This window comes from Phyllobates terribilis, unplaced genomic scaffold, assembly GCF_046119375.1.
Source record: "Phyllobates terribilis strain yellow unplaced genomic scaffold, ASM4611937v1 Scaffold_95__1_contigs__length_6072419, whole genome shotgun sequence".
NCBI classification, from domain to species: domain Eukaryota; kingdom Metazoa; phylum Chordata; class Amphibia; order Anura; family Dendrobatidae; genus Phyllobates; species Phyllobates terribilis.
This window is the reverse complement of record NW_027362855.1, coordinates 241,523-254,359: the sequence shown is the minus strand read 5'-3', so window position 1 is coordinate 254,359 and position 12,837 is coordinate 241,523.

The following is a 12,837-nucleotide window of genomic DNA, read 5'->3' as shown; positions in this document are numbered from 1 at the left end:
TGCCCCTTTGAAGAGACGAGCAGGTTGCAGTAGCTTAACAAGACTTTTTAAATGCCCCTTGGAAGAGACATGCAGGACGCAGTAGCTTAATAAGACGGTTTAAATGACCCTTGGAAGAGACGTGCAGGTCGCAGTAGCTTAACAAGGCGGTTTAAATGCCCCTTGGAAGAGAAATGCAGGTCGCAGTAGCTTAAAAAGAGGGTTTAAATGCCCCTTGGAAGAGACATGCAGGTCGCAGTAGCTTAACAAGACGGTTTAAATGCCCATTGGAAGAGCGGTAAAGGTCGCAGGAGCTTAACAAGACGGTTTAAATGCCCCTTGGAAGAGCGGTGGAGGTCGCAGTAGCTTAAAAAGACGGTTTAAATGCCCCTTGGAAGAGACGTGCAGGTCGCAGTAGCTTAACAAGATGGTTTAAATGCCCCTTGGTAGAAACGTGCAGGTCGCAGTATCTTAACAAGACGGTTTAAATGCCCCTTGGAAGAGCGGTGGTGGTCGCAGTATCTTAACAAGACGGTTTAAATGCCCCTTGGAAGAGAAGTGCAGGTCGCAGTAGCTGAATAATAAGGTTTAAATGCCCCTTGGAAGAGAAGTGCAGGTCGCAGTAGCTTACCAAGACGGTTTAAATGCCCCTTGGAAGAGAAGTGCAGGTCGCAGTAGCTTAACAAAATGGTTTAAATGCCCCTTGGAAGAGCGGTGGAGGTCGCAGTAGCTTAACAAGACGGTTTATATGACCCTTGGAAGAGAAGTGCAGGTCGCAGTAGCTTAACAAGACGGTTTAAATGCCCCTTGGAAGACACGTGCAAGTCGCAGTAGCTTAACAAGACGGTTTAAATGCCCCTTGGAAGAGACGTGCAGGTCGCAGTAGCTTAACAAGACGGTTTATATGCCCCTTGGAAGAGAAGTGCAGGTCGCAGTAGCTTAACAAGACAGTTTAAAAGCCCCTTGGAAGAGACGTGCAGGTCGCAGTAGCTTAATAAGACGGTTTAAATGTCCCTTGGTAGAGACATGCAGGTCGCAATAGCTTAACAAGATGGTTTAAATGCCCCTTGGAAGAGACGTGCAGGTCGCAGAAGCTTAACAAGACGGTTTAAATGCCCCTTGGAAGAGCGGTGGAGGTCACAGTAGCTTAACAAGATGGTTTAAATGCCCCTTGGAAGGGACATGCAGGTCACAGCAGCTTTACAAGACTGTTTAAATGCTCCTTGGAAGAGACGTGCAGGTTGCAGTAGCTAAACAAGACGGTTTAAATGCCCCTTGGTAGAGACATGCAGGACGCAATAGCTTAATAACACGGTTTAAATGCCCCATGGAAGAGACGTGCAGTTCGCAGTAGCTTAATAAGACGGTTTAAATGCCCCTTGGAAGAGACATGCAAGTCGCAGTAGCTTAATAAGACGTTTTAAATGCCCCTTGGAAGAGACGTGCAGGTTGCAGTAGCTTAACAAGACGGTTTAAATGCCTCTTGGAAAAGACGTGCAGGTTGCAGTAGCTTAATAAGACGGTTTAAATGGCCCTTGGAAGAGACGTACAGGTCGCAGTAGCTTAACAAGATGGAATAAATGCCCCTGGGAAGAGCGGTGGAGGTCGCAGTAGCTTAACAAGATGGTTTAAATGCCCCTTGGAAGGGACATGCAGGTCACAGCAGCTTTACAAGACTGTTTAAATGCCCCTTGGAAGAGACGTGCAGGTCGCAGTAGCTAAACATGACGGTTTAAATGCCCCTTGGTAGATACATGCAGGTCGCAAAAGCTTAATAACACGGTTTAAATGCCCCATGGAAGAGACGTGCAGTTCGCAGTAGCTTAACAAGACGGTTTATTTGCCCCTTGGAAGAGAAGTTCAGGTCGCAGTAGTTTAACAAGACGGTTTAAATGCCCCTTGGAAGAGGCTTGCAGGTCGCAGTAGCTTACCAAGACGGTTTAAATGGCCCTTGGAAGAGACGTGAAGGTCGCAGTAGCTTAACAAGATGGTTTAAATGCCCCTTGGAAAAGTGGTGGAGGTTACAGTAGCTTAACAACACGGTTTAAATGCCCCATGGAAGAGACAAGCAGGTCGCAGTAGCTTAACAAGACGGTTTATATGCCCCTTGGAAGAGAAGTGCAGGTCGCAGTAGCTTAACAAGACGGTTTAAATGCCCCTTGGAAGAGAGGTGGAGGTCGCAGCAGCTTAACAAGACAGTTTAAAAGCCCCTTGGAAGAGGCTTGCAGGTCGCAGTAGCTTACCAAGACGGTTTAAATGGCCCTTGGAAGAGACGTGCAGGTCGCAGTAGCTTAACAAGATGGTTTAAATGACCCTTGGAAGAGCGGTGGAGGTCGCAGTAGCTTAACAAGATGGTTTAAATGCCCTTTGGAAGAGACATGCAGGTCACAGAAGCTTTACAAGACTGTTTAAATGCCCCTTGGAAGAGACGTGCAGGTCGCAGTAGCTTAACAAGACAGTTTAAATTCCCCTTGGTAGAGACATGCAGGTCGCATTAGCTTAACAAGAAGGTTTAAATGCCCCTTGGAAGAGACATGCAGGTCGCAGTAGCTTAACAAGATGGTTTAAATGCCCCTTGGAAGAGACGTGCAGGTCGCTGTAGCTTAACAAGACGGTTTAAATGCCCCTTGCAATAGACGTGCAATTCGCAGTAGCTTAACAAGACAGATTAAATGCCACTTGGAAGAGCGGTGGAGGTCGCAGTAGCTTAACAAGACGGTTTAAATGCCCCTTGGAAAAGTGGTGGAGGTTACAGTAGCTTAACAAGACGGTTTAAATGCCCCTTGGAAGACACGTGCAAGTCGCAGTAGCTTAACAAGACGCTTTAAATGCCCCTTGGAAGAGACATGCAGGTCGCAGTAGCTTAACAAGACGGTTTATATGCCCCTTGGAAGAGAAGTGCAGGTCGCAGTAGCTTAACAAGATGGTTTAAATGCCCCTTGGAAGAGCGGTGGAGGTCTCAGTAGCATAAAAAGACGGTTTAAATGCCCCTTGGAAAAGACCTGCAGGTCGCAGTAGCTTAACAAGATGGTTTAAATGCCCCTTTGAAGAGATGTGCAGGTCGCAGTAGCTTAACAAGACGGTTTAAATGCCCCTTGGAAGAGTGCTGCAGGTTACACTAGCTTAACAAGATGGTTTAAATGCCCCTTGGAAGAGACGTTCAAGTGGCAGTAGCTTAAAAAGACGGTTTAAATGCGCCTTGGAAGAGACTTGCAGGTCGCAGTAGCTTAACAAGATGGTTTAAATGCCCCTTTGAAGAGACGAGCAGGTTGCAGTAGCTTAACAAGACTTTTTAAATGCCCCTTGGAAGAGACATGCAGGACGCAGTAGCTTAATAAGACGGTTTAAATGACCCTTGGAAGAGACGTGCAGGTCGCAGTAGCTTAACAAGGCGGTTTAAATGCCCCTTGGAAGAGAAATGCAGGTCGCAGTAGCTTAAAAAGAGGGTTTAAATGCCCCTTGGAAGAGACATGCAGGTCGCAGTAGCTTAACAAGACGGTTTAAATGCCCATTGGAAGAGCGGTAAAGGTCGCAGGAGCTTAACAAGACGGTTTAAATGCCCCTTGGAAGAGCGGTGGAGGTCGCAGTAGCTTAAAAAGACGGTTTAAATGCCCCTTGGAAGAGACGTGCAGGTCGCAGTAGCTTAACAAGATGGTTTAAATGCCCCTTGGTAGAAACGTGCAGGTCGCAGTATCTTAACAAGACGGTTTAAATGCCCCTTGGAAGAGAAGTGCAGGTCGCAGTAGCTGAATAATAAGGTTTAAATGCCCCTTGGAAGAGAAGTGCAGGTCGCAGTAGCTTACCAAGACGGTTTAAATGCCCCTTGGAAGAGAAGTGCAGGTCGCAGTAGCTTAACAAAATGGTTTAAATGCCCCTTGGAAGAGCGGTGGAGGTCGCAGTAGCTTAACAAGACGGTTTATATGACCCTTGGAAGAGAAGTGCAGGTCGCAGTAGCTTAACAAGACGGTTTAAATGCCCCTTGGAAGACACGTGCAAGTCGCAGTAGCTTAACAAGACGGTTTAAATGCCCCTTGGAAGAGACGTGCAGGTCGCAGTAGCTTAACAAGACGGTTTATATGCCCCTTGGAAGAGAAGTGCAGGTCGCAGTAGCTTAACAAGACAGTTTAAAAGCCCCTTGGAAGAGACGTGCAGGTCGCAGTAGCTTAATAAGACGGTTTAAATGTCCCTTGGTAGAGACATGCAGGTCGCAATAGCTTAACAAGATGGTTTAAATGCCCCTTGGAAGAGACGTGCAGGTCGCAGAAGCTTAACAAGACGGTTTAAATGCCCCTTGGAAGAGCGGTGGAGGTCGCAGTAGCTTAACAAGATGGTTTAAATGCCCCTTGGAAGGGACATGCAGGTCACAGCAGCTTTACAAGACTGTTTAAATGCTCCTTGGAAGAGACGTGCAGGTTGCAGTAGCTAAACAAGACGGTTTAAATGCCCCTTGGTAGAGACATGCAGGACGCAATAGCTTAATAACACGGTTTAAATGCCCCATGGAAGAGACGTGCAGTTCGCAGTAGCTTAATAAGACGGTTTAAATGCCCCTTGGAAGAGACATGCAAGTCGCAGTAGCTTAATAAGACGGTTTAAATGCCCCTTGGAAGAGACGTGCAGGTTGCAGTAGCTTAACAAGACGGTTTAAATGCCTCTTGGAAAAGACGTGCAGGTTGCAGTAGCTTAATAAGACGGTTTAAATGGCCCTTGGAAGAGACGTACAGGTCGCAGTAGCTTAACAAGATGGAATAAATGCCCCTGGGAAGAGCGGTGGAGGTCGCAGTAGCTTAACAAGATGGTTTAAATGCCCCTTGGAAGGGACATGCAGGTCACAGCAGCTTTACAAGACTGTTTAAATGCCCCTTGGAAGAGACGTGCAGGTCGCAGTAGCTAAACATGACGGTTTAAATGCCCCTTGGTAGATACATGCAGGTCGCAAAAGCTTAATAACACGGTTTAAATGCCCCATGGAAGAGACGTGCAGTTCGCAGTAGCTTAACAAGACGGTTTATTTGCCCCTTGGAAGAGAAGTTCAGGTCGCAGTAGTTTAACAAGACGGTTTAAATGCCCCTTGGAAGAGGCTTGCAGGTCGCAGTAGCTTACCAAGACGGTTTAAATGGACCTTGGAAGAGACGTGAAGGTCGCAGTAGCTTAACAAGATGGTTTAAATGCCCCTTGGAAGAGCGGTGGAGGTCGCAGTAGCTTAACAAGACGGTTTAAATGCCCCTTGGAAGAGACATGCAGGTCGCAGTAGCTTAACAAGATGGTTTAAATGCCCCTTGGAAGAGACGTGCAGGTCGCTGTAGCTTAACAAGACAGTTTAAATGCCCCTTGGAAAAGTGGTGGAGGTTACAGTAGCTTAACAAGACGGTTTAAATGCCCCTTGGAAGACACGTGCAAGTCGCAGTAGCTTAACAAGACGGTTTAAATGCCCCTTGGAAGAGACGTGCAGGTCGCAGTAGCTTAACAAGATGGTTTATATGCCCCTTGGAAGAGAAGTGCAGGTCGCAGTAGCTTAACAAGACGGTTTAAATGCCCCTTGGAAGAGCGGTGGTGGTCGCAGTAGCTTAAAAAGACAGTTTAAAAGCCCCTTGGAAGAGACGTGCTGGTCGCAGTAGCTTAATAAAACGGTTTAAATGCCCCTTGAAAGAGACGTGCAGGTCGCAGTCGCTTAACAAGACGGTTTAAATGCCCCTTGGAAGAGACGTGCAGGTCGAAGTAGCTTAACAAGGCGGTTTAAATGCCCCTTGGAAGAGAGGTGGAGGTCACAGTAGCTTAATAAAACGGTTTAAATGCCCCTTGGAAGAGCGGTGGAGGTCGCAGTAGCTTAACAAGACGGTTTATATGACCCTTGGAAGAGAAGTGCAGGTCGCAGTAGCTTAACAAGACGGTTTAAATGCCCCTTGGAAGACACGTGCAAGTCGCAGTAGGTTAACAAGACGGTTTAAATGCCCCTTGGAAGAGACGTGCAGGTCGCAGTAGCTTAACAAGACGGTTTATATGCCCCTTGGAAGAGAAGTGCAGGTCGCAGTAGCTTAACAAGACAGTTTAAAAGCCCCTTGGAAGAGACGTGCAGGTCGCAGTAGCTTAATAAGACGGTTTAAATGTCCCTTGGTAGAGATATGCAGGTCGCAATAGCTTAACAAGATGGTTTAAATGCCCCTTGGAAGAGACGTGCAGGTCGCAGAAGCTTAACAAGACGGTTTAAATGCCCCTTGGAAGAGCGGTGGAGGTCGCAGTAGCTTAACAAGATGGTTTAAATGCCCCTTGGAAGGGACATGCAGGTCACAGCAGCTTTACAAGACTGTTTAAATGCCCCTTGGAAGAGACGTGCAGGTTGCAGTAGCTAAACAAGACGGTTTAAATGCCCCTTGGTAGAGACATGCAGGACGCAATAGCTTAATAACACGGTTTAAATGCCCCATGGAAGAGACGTGCAGTTCGCAGTAGCTTAATAAGACGGTTTAAATGCCCCTTGGAAGAGACATGCAAGTCGCAGTAGCTTAATAAGACGGTTTAAATGCCCCTTGGAAGAGATGTGCAGGTTGCAGTAGCTTAACAAGACGGTTTAAATGCCTCTTGGAAAAGACGTGCAGGTTGCAGTAGCTTAATAAGACGGTTTAAATGGCCCTTGGAAGAGACGTACAGGTCGCAGTAGCTTAACAAGATGGAATAAATGCCCCTGGGAAGAGCGGTGGAGGTGGCAGTAGTTTAACAAGATGGTTTAAATGCCCCTTGGAAGGGACATGCAGGTCACAGCAGCTTTACAAGACTGTTTAAATGCCCCTTGGAAGAGACGTGCAGGTCGCAGTAGCTAAACAAGACGGTTTAAATGCCCCTTGGTAGATACATGCAGGTCGCAAAAGCTTAATAACACGGTTTAAATGCCCCATGGAAGAGACGTGCAGTTCGCAGTAGCTTAACAAGACGGTTTATTTGCCCCTTGGAAGAGAAGTTCAGGTCGCAGTAGTTTAACAAGACGGTTTAAATGCCCCTTGGAAGAGGCTTGCAGGTCGCAGTAGCTTACCAAGACGGTTTAAATGGCCCTTGGAAGAGACGTGAAGGTCGCAGTAGCTTAACAAGATGGTTTAAATGCCTCTTGGAAGAGCGGTGGAGGTCGCAGTAGCTTAACAAGATGGTTTAAATGCCCTTTGGAAGAGACATGCAGGTCACATCATGTTTACAAGACTGTTTAAAAGCCCCTTGGAAGAGACGTGCAGGTCGCAGTAGCTTAACAAGACAGTTTAAATTCCCCTTGGTAGAGACATGCAGGTCGCATTAGCTTAACAAGACGGTTTAAATGCCCCTTGGAAGAGACATGCAGGTCGCAGTAGCTTAACAAGATGGTTTAAATGCCCCTTGGAAGAGACGTGCAGGTCGCTGTAGCTTAACAAGACAGTTTAAATGCCCCTTGGAAAAGTGGTGGAGGTTACAGTAGCTTAACAAGACGGTTTAAATGCCCCTTGGAAGACACGTGCAAGTCGCAGTAGCTTAACAAGACGGTTTAAATGCCCCTTGGAAGAGACGTGCAGGTCGCAGTAGCTTAACAATATGGTTTATATGCCCCTTGGAAGAGAAGTGCAGGTCGCAGTAGATTAACAAGACGGTTTAAATGCCCCTTGGAAGAGCGGTGGTGGTCGCAGTAGCTTAAAAAGACAGTTTAAAAGCCCCTTGGGAGAGACGTGCTGGTCGCAGTAGCTTAATAAAACGGTTTAAATGCCCCTTGGAAGAGACGTGCAGGTCGCAGTCGCTTAACAAGACAGTTTAAATGCCCCTTGGAAGAGACGTGCAGGTCGCAGTAGCTTAATAAGATGGTGTAAATGCCCCTTGGAAGAGACGTGCAGGTCGCAGTAGCTTAACAAGAGGGTTTAAATGCCCCTTAGAAGAGGCTTGCAGGTCGCAGTAGCTTACCAAGACGGTTTAAATGCCCCTTGGAAGAGAAGTGCAGGTCGCGGTAGCTTAACAAGATGGTTTAAATGCCACTTGGAAAAGCGGTGGAGGTCGCAGTAGCTTAACATGACGGTTTATATGCCCCTTGGAAAAGACGTGCAGGTCGCAGTAGCTTAACAAGACTTTAAATGCCCCTTGGAAGAGCGGTGGAGGTCGCAGTAGCTTAACAAGCCTGTATAAATGCCGCTTGGAAGAGACGTGCAGGTCGCAGTAGCTTAACAAGACGGTTTAAATGCCCCTTGTTAGAGACATGCAGGTCGCAATAGCTTACCAAGACGGTTTAAATGCCCCTTGGAAGAGACGTGCAGGTCGCAGTAGATTAACAAGATGGATTAAATGCCCCTTGGAAGAGACGTGCAGATCGCAGTAGCTTAACAAGACTTTTTAAATGCCCCTTGCAAGAGACGTGCAGGTCGCAGGAGCTTAACAAGAGGGTTTAAATGCCCCTTAGAAGAGGCTTGCAGGTCGCAGTAGCTTACCAAGACGGTTTAAATACCCCTTGGAAGAGAAGTCCAGGTCGCAGTAGCTTAACAAAATGGTTTAAATGCCCCTTGGAAGAGCGGTGGAGGTTGCAGTAGCTTAACAAGACGGTTTATATGCCCCTTGGAAGAGAAGTGCAGGTCGCAGTAGCTTAACAAGACGGTTTAAATACCCCTTGGAAGAGCGGTGTAGGTCGCAGCAGCTTAACAAGACAGTTTAAATGCCCCTTGGAAGAGGCTTGCAGGTCGCAGTAGCTTACCAAGACGGTTTAAATGGCCCTTGGAAGAGAAGTGCAGGTCGCAGTAGCTTAACAAGATGGGTTAAGTGCCCCTTGTAAGAGCGTTGGAGGTCGCAGTAGCTTAACAAGATGGTTTAAATGCCCCTTGGAAGAGACATGCAGGTCACAGCAGCTTTACAAGACTGTTTAAATGCCCCTTGGAAGAGACGTTCAGGTCGCTATAGCTTAACAAGATGCTTTAAATGCCCCTTGGTAGAGATAGGCAGGTCGCAATAGCTTAACAAGGCGGTTTAAATGCCCTTTGGAAGAGACGTGCTGGTTGCAGTAGCTTAACAAAACGGTTTAAATGCCCCTTGTAAGAGACGTGCAGGTCGCAGTAGCTTAACAAGACGGTTTAAATGCCCCTTGGAAGAGAGGTGGAGGTTGCAGTAGCTTAACAAGACAGTTTAAATGCCCTTGGAAGAGACGTGCAGGTCGCAGTAGCTTAACAAGACGGTTTAAATGCCCCTTGGAAGAGAGGAGGAGGTCGCAGTAGCTTAACAAGACAGTTTAAATGCCCCTTGGAAGAGACGTGCAGGTCGCAGTAGCTTAATAAGACGGTTTAAATGCCCCTTGGAAGAAACATGCAAGTCGCAGTAGCTTAATAAGATGGTTTAAATGCCCCTTGGAAGAGACGTGCAGGTTGCTGTACTTTAACAAGACGGTTTAAATGCCAATTGGAAAAGACGTGCAGTTCACTGTAGCTTAACAAGATGGTTTAAATGCCTCTTGGAAAAGACGTGCAGGTTGCAGTAGCTTAATATGACGGTTTAAATGCCCCATGGAAGAGGCTTGCAGGTCGCAGTAGCTTACCAAGACGGTTTAAATGGCCCTTGGAAGAGACGTGCAGGTCGCAGTAGCTTAACAAGATGGTTTAAATGCCCCTTGGAAGAGCGGTGGAGTGCGCAGTAGCTTAACAAGATGGTTTAAATGCCCCTTGGAAGAGACATGCAGGTCACAGCAGCTTTACAAGACTGTTTAAATGCCACTTGGAAGAGACGTGCAGGTCGCAGTAGCTAAACAAGACGGTTTAAATGCCCCTTGGTAGAGACATGCAGGTCGCTATAGCTTAACAAGACGGTTTAAATGCCCCTTGGAAGAGAAGTGCAGGTCGCAGTAGCTTAGCAAGACGGTTTAAATGCCCCTTGGAAGAGCGGTGGAGGTCGCAGCAGCTTAACAAGACAGTTTAAATGCCCCTTGGAAGAGGCTTGCAGGTCGCAGTAGCTTACCAAGACGGTTTAAATGGCCCTTGGAAGAGAAGTGTAGGTCGCAGTAGCTTAACAAGATGGGTTAAGTGCCCCTTGTAAGAGCGTTGGAGGTCGCAGTAGCTTAACAAGATGGTTTAAATGCCCCTTGGAAGAGACATGCAGGTCACAGCAGCTTTACAAGACTGTTTAAATGCCCCTTGGAAGAGACGTTCAGGTCGCTATAGCTTAACAAGACGCTTTAAATGCCCCTTGGTAGAGATAGGCAGGTCGCAATAGCTTAACAAGGCGGTTTAAATGCCCTTTGGAAGAGACGTGCTGGTCGCAGTAGCTTAACAAAACGGTTTAAATGCCCCTTGTAAGAGACGTGCAGGTCGCAGTAGCTTAACAAGACGGTTTAAATGCCCCTTGGAAGAGAGGTGGAGGTTGCAGTATCTTAACAAGACAGTTTAAATGCCCTTGGAAGAGACGTGCAGGTCGCAGTAGCTTAACAAGACGGTTTAAATGCCCCTTGGAAGAGAGGAGGAGGTCGCAGTAGATTAACAAGACAGTTTAAATGCCCCTTGGAAGAGACGTGCAGGTCGCAGTAGCTTAATAAGACGGTTTAAATGCCCCTTGGAAGAAACATGCAAGTCGCAGTAGCTTAATAAGACGGTTTAAATGCCCCTTGGAAGAGACGTGCAGGTTGCTGTACTTTAACAAGACGGTTTAAATGCCAATTGGAAAAGACGTGCAGTTCACTGTAGCTTAACAAGATGGTTTAAATGCCTCTTGGAAAAGACGTGCAGGTTGCAGTAGCTTAATATGACGGTTTAAATGCCCCATGGAAGAGGCTTGCAGGTCGCAGTAGCTTACCAAGACGTTTAAATGGCCCTTGGAAGAGACGTGCAGGTCGCAGTAGCTTAACAAGATGGTTTAAATGCCCCTTGGAAGAGCGGTGGAGTGCGCAGTAGCTTAACAAGATGGTTTAAATGCCCCTTGGAAGAGACATGCAGGTCACAGCAGCTTTACAAGACTGTTTAAATGCCCCTTGGAAGAGACGTGCAGGTCGCAGTAGCTAAACAAGACGGTTTAAATGCCCCTTGGTAGAGACATGCAGGTCGCAATAGCTTAACAAGACGGTTTAAATGCCCCTTGGAAGAGACGTGCAGGTCGCAGAAGCTTAACAAGAAGGTTTAAATGCCCCTTGGAAAAGTGGTGGAGGTTACAGTAGCTTAACAACACGGTTTAAATGCCCCATGGAAGAGACAAGCAGGTCGCAGTAGCTTAGCAAGACGGTTTATATGCCCCTTGGAAGAGAAGTGCAGGTCGCAGTAGCTTAACAAGACGGTTTAAATGCCCCTTGGAAGAGAGGTGGAGGTCGCAGCAGCTTAACAAGACAGTTTAAAAGCCCCTTGGAAGAGGCTTGCAGGTCGCAGTAGCTTACCAAGACGGTTTAAATGGCCCTTGGAAGAGACGTGCAGGTCGCAGTAGCTTAACAAGATGGTTTAAATGACCCTTGGAAGAGCGGTGGAGGTCGCAGTAGCTTAACAAGACAGTTTAAATGCCCCTTGGAAGAGGCTTGCAGGTCGCAGTAGCTTACCAAGACGGTTTAAATGGCCCTTGGAAGAGAAGTGTAGGTCGCAGTAGCTTAACAAGATGGGTTAAGTGCCCCTTGTAAGAGCGTTGGAGGTCGCAGTAGCTTAACAAGATGGTTTAAATGCCCCTTGGAAGAGACATGCAGGTCACAGCAGCTTTACAAGACTGTTTAAATGCCCCTTGGAAGAGACGTTCAGGTCGCTATAGCTTAACAAGACGCTTTAAATGCCCCTTGGTAGAGATAGGCAGGTCGCAATAGCTTAACAAGGCGGTTTAAATGCCCTTTGGAAGAGACGTGCTGGTCGCAGTAGCTTAACAAAACGGTTTAAATGCCCCTTGTAAGAGACGTGCAGGTCGCAGTAGCTTAACAAGACGGTTTAAATGCCCCTTGGAAGAGAGGTGGAGGTTGCAGTATCTTAACAAGACAGTTTAAATGCCTTTGGAAGAGACGTGCAGGTCGCAGTAGCTTAACAAGACGGTTTAAATGCCCCTTGGAAGAGAGGAGGAGGTCGCAGTAGCTTAACAAGACAGTTTAAATGCCCCTTGGAAGAGACGTGCAGGTCGCAGTAGCTTAATAAGACGGTTTAAATGCCCCTTGGAAGAAACATGCAAGTCGCAGTAGCTTAATAAGACGGTTTAAATGCCCCTTGGAAGAGACGTGCAGGTTGCTGTACTTTAACAAGACGGTTTAAATGCCAATTGGAAAAGACGTGCAGTTCACTGTAGCTTAACAAGATGGTTTAAATGCCTCTTGGAAAAGACGTGCAGGTTGCAGTAGCTTAATATGACGGTTTAAATGCCCCATGGAAGAGGCTTGCAGGTCGCAGTAGCTTACCAAGACGTTTAAATGGCCCTTGGAAGAGACGTGCAGGTCGCAGTAGCTTAACAAGATGGTTTAAATGCCCCTTGGAAGAGCGGTGGAGTGCGCAGTAGCTTAACAAGATGGTTTAAATGCCCCTTGGAAGAGACATGCAGGTCACAGCAGCTTTACAAGACTGTTTAAATGCCCCTTGGAAGAGACGTGCAGGTCGCAGTAGCTAAACAAGACGGTTTAAATGCCCCTTGGTAGAGACATGCAGGTCGCAATAGCTTAACAAGACGGTTTAAATGCCCCTTGGAAGAGACGTGCAGGTCGCAGAAGCTTAACAAGAAGGTTTAAATGCCCCTTGGAAAAGTGGTGGAGGTTACAGTAGCTAAACAACACGGTTTAAATGCCCCATGGAAGAGACAAGCAGGTCGCAGTAGCTTAACAAGACGGTTTATATGCCCCTTGGAAGAGAAGTGCAGGTCGCAGTAGCTTAACAAGACGGTTTAAATGCCCCTTGGAAGAGAGGTGGAGGTCGCAGCAGCTTAACAAGACAGTTTAAA